Source organism: Pagrus major, chromosome 15, assembly GCF_040436345.1.
Source record: "Pagrus major chromosome 15, Pma_NU_1.0".
NCBI lineage: Eukaryota > Metazoa > Chordata > Actinopteri > Spariformes > Sparidae > Pagrus > Pagrus major.
In genome coordinates, this window is record NC_133229.1 from 8,302,663 (window position 1) to 8,307,168 (window position 4,506).

The window sequence follows — 4,506 nt, forward strand, 5'->3', positions numbered from 1 at the left end:
AGAAAAACACATTAATGCTCATTTATTTTGCTGGTTGACACTCAATTAAATATACCACATTTTGGAATATAGAGGCGGTTCAGTTCCAGGGACGCGAGCATCCGTAGTGTAATACAATTGGTATGTGTAGCATGGGGAAACTTTAAGAAGTGTTTTAGGATCTCTCAACGTGTCGATGACAGTGAGCTATTTGCTGACTTCCCCTCCATGTAACACACAGGTAGATCAACATCATGTTTCCTTCCATCGTCTGTTCACGCTCAACACGCGGCTTCTTCCACAGAAACAACTCTCACACGGTTTAACTCAGTACAGGTCAGATCTACAGATTGTGAGTTCATTGTTTTGGTTTTTCGGCCTCAGACGTGACTGCATTGGTTCACCCTGACTGATTTTCGTGTTGCTTTTGGCTGCAGCTAACTGTACACCACCTATCCAGCAGCAGACCGATGACTTGCAACTTGTTTCTGCTGCCCCCAAGTGGCCAAAAAATACGTTATTGCACGTTCAAGCTAAATAAACAGTTTAAACCCCACTGGATTAGCTAAAAAAATGAATTTTCACAAAGCTGGAGACGAGCGTGTATTTCTTAGCTTATGGAAACCTGACTTTTTGGAGGTATGGAGTTTTCAGGACAGCAACAAAATGGCACGATCTAATCTAAAATGTATTTCACATGAAAAATCCAAACACCATGCATGTTTATATGAATTAATCACATGTGAAATACTGTTTCACATCCACAGTTTTAAGTATTACGATAATCTCTTACATAAAGGTTGAGTGGTGTGAAAAATCAATTTGCCTTGTTCCACATGAACATCTGCTCTTTTGTGAGGCTATTTTGTTTACTACGAGGCCCTCTCGGTGCCAAACCCCTACTCTGGCCGTCCAGCTCCCACAAATGCTCTCTGATAGTTCTCCTTTATCAGCTCGGGTTTAATCTCACCGGTCGATCAGAGAACACGAGCTGGAATTCATCCCTGTGTTTTTCTGAGAATCCCAATGGTGTATGACGGGGCCTATTTTGCAAGCATCCTGCAGGGTAATAACTCTCAGCCCTCTTGAGCTTGGCTGCAGCGGGAGGGTCATACTTAAAACCTCTTCAAACCTAAAATACCTTTCAGGGGAGTCAGTGTGACAAATGCATGGCGTGAACTCAGATTTTATCTCAGCCCACAGAACTTTAAATTTTAGTCCAGATCCCAAAGTCTCTGTTATGCCCGGCTGTAATATACAGGAGATGTGCATTAAGTAATCTAAAAGTTTCCATTAAATCTGCAGCCCTAAAAGCGTCGTTCTGTGAGAAAAAGACATTGCATGTGATTGAATTGAACCTTTTCAAGATGGAAATGAAACAAAACACTGTGGTCTTAGTCCTAACATTCGAAGAGAAGGATGGAGCTGCGTCAGTCACACAAAAAAGCAAAAGACTTCCTCAAGGTGAAATCTGACAGGAGGGGACAGGGAAGCAGTGAAGGAGGATGGGACCAACATTAGGTGTGTGTGTGTGTGTGTGTGTGTGTGTGTGTGTGTGTGTGTGTGTGTGTGTGTGTGGAGGTGTTTTGTGGCAGCACATAATTTGTGTGCTATTTTTAATCAGTACACAGAGAAAAAGAAAACAGACTTGTGTCTGTGTTTCACTGTGAGCCCAGCAGAGAGCAGGAGGATTTACTGAGAGCGAATGCGCTTATTTCGACACGTTTCCCAGCCCTTTAAATCACACCCTCTGACTGTGCGGCCCTCCGTTAATGACTTTACCACCAACTTTGTTCCTGTCTCTCTTCATCCTCCTGGCTGCTATACTGTCAGAGCCCTGATACTTGCTCATGTTCCTGGAGTGCAGCCGTTACCAGCCGACTTTGGGGCTCAACAGATTTTCACTTATCACCTTCCCTGCTTTTCAATATCACCTTTGAGTCGGTGAGCCAGTCAGTAATTCTTCCTCTGTCTTGTGGTTTTGAAACTCAAAGGACAACTGTTTAATAAAATGATACAACCATAAATGTGAATGGGCCTTGAATAACCGAGTTGTTGTCGTTCCTGCCATAACTTACAGCAATAACAAGGTCTGAGCTGGGGAGCAAGGAGAAAAAAAGAGGGAGGAGGGTGTGTGTGTGTGTGTGTGAGATAGTGCCTAAAGTAGAGGGAGAGAGAGTAGAGAGAAGGTGAGGGAGTAAATCTGCTCCGTGGCTTCCCCCCAGCGTCAGGTTTATATGTGTGCGGAGCGTGCAGTGTGTTTCCAGGGGTTTCCATGCTGTCACAAAGACCCCTGTGAGACCAGCTTATTTACCCTGCAGTAAAACCCGAGAGGGAGTATACCCTGCAGTAAAAGTGGAGAGGGGGCTCAGTGGAATTAGATTTAAGGCCGCCTCTGGCTCTCTGTTCTGTGTGTGTGCCGTCAGGGAAAACCCACTCTGCTGCTCTTGTTCCGTTGTTCCACGTTGAGTTATGCTGCGTTCAGAGTCGGGGGGGGGGGGGGGTGAAATGTGTTGTATAACATGCAAACAAGTTTCAGAAGAGTTTTTAATTAAAGAGAGAGGTATTACATTGTTCTCAGTTATTGGTTACATAGTGGCTTGTACGGTGACAAGATATTAATTTAGCATTAATAAGCAGTTGTGCAATTAAGGGTTATTACATTTCACAATGCTACTGCATAAGCACTTGCTCGACTGTACAAGATGCATTTTCACAGATGAGCGCAAAATGTGCTTTTTGTTTTGTTCTTTCAAGAATAATCATTTTTTTCAGTATCTGAGGGAGAAAACATATCATCAGGGTCTCAGAGACAACATGAACTTGCACATAACAGAGGGTTACCTATCAGCATTGAATGAAAAGATGTTGCATACACAGTACAGAGGCTGACGGCTCTGCATAGCCAAAGGTACAGTACTGCATATGTCTTACCGACATGCTCCGAACAGTTTGGGAGACGTTATCAGGTAAGAGGTTGACATTCTGATCTCCTCTCCACGTGGAGACTATTGCTTTGTTACATTCCACATTTTGATCAAGTCATTCAGTCAAACTCCAGGCTCAGACTTCTGTACTTTAAGAGTCTGCATGCAATAAGAGAGCTGGTGTGTGTGTGTGTGTGTGTGTGTGATAGCAGCTAAAAGAACAAAGCTTACAAGCATTTACATCCAGAGGTTGAGGTTCAAACCAGCAGCTATAAATCATCTTTGACCTGTGATTTGGAGATGCAGCTCTGTTGCTCTAAAGTGGCAAAATGGAAAGTTTGTAAACCTCTTAATATTTTTTGCATTTTTGGCTGAGTTTGTATTAAAATAGCTTATGGAATACAGATAAAGGATGTTGTCACATAACGAGTTACGACCTAAAAACTAATCATTTAAATCAGTTTTGTACATTTTACAAAAAATCTGAACATTTAGTGTTCATGCCTCGTTCAAATTTTAGTAAAAGAGTGAATTGAAAATTTTATGAATTTATCCAAACATCTGTTATGTTCAATCATTCCTTATCTGTATTAGGATGTGCAAGTTGTGATTATGTGTAGTAAGACTTTCATTGTGAGAGTGTTTTTGTATAAAATGGGCCCACAAACAAACAAAACAAAAAAAGATTGACAGGCGGTGTGCAAACTTCACATTGTTTCTACGTTTTAACTAACTAAAAGATGAGATGTAATCCTCCTCTGGTTTGGATCAACCAAACATTCACCTCAGACCACAAACAGACTGAAAGCTGCACATTCAACCTAAACACCGCCGGGCGCTCTCAAATCAGTTTCTTGCTCTTCATCCCCGACCGCTTGTGACAAGCGGCTCGGGGTCAATTTGGAGCAAGCGGTGTGAGTCATTCCAAGGCACTTGATTCTTTTCATTTCCTTAGATGATGAACTGAAAAATCAATAGTGTTCTTTTGCTAATGCCCTTTTCTCCAGGGTACAAATGCACTTAATGAAATGATAACACAATGCTTAATCAAATGCCACTCATCAAGGTCACAAACAGATACTCCCTTTGGTATGATGATCCTATTGTACACTTGTGCACTTTGATGACATTAGTGACATTACTGTCAGGTAAAAAATGTGAATATTACCAGATTTTAAATTCCATGCAATGTGACTTAAAAATGAATGCAGTTTGAGAATTAAAGGACATGGAGAGACATAAATGAGATACATTCGAATAGTGACACAAAATTGAAAAAGATGCCAGAGACAGAAGGCAAATCACTAAGCCTGGAAAGGCAAAACAACCTCAGTGATCTAAATTAAATGGACATATAATCACAGCACCGAGAGCACATACAAGATAAGAAAAAAAAAAAAGTTGAAGTCATCGTAACTACACAACGGGCTTCAACACAAAGTATCAAAACAGAGAAGAAGTACAGGTTTCATATTATAGCTAACGAAACTAACTACAGCCAAAGAAAAACGGCATCACCAATCAATGCTGTGATAGACTGCACATGGCTCCTCAAACACAGTCTGTGCTTTGCAGGTAGGTGAGCTGGACGTGGAAACAT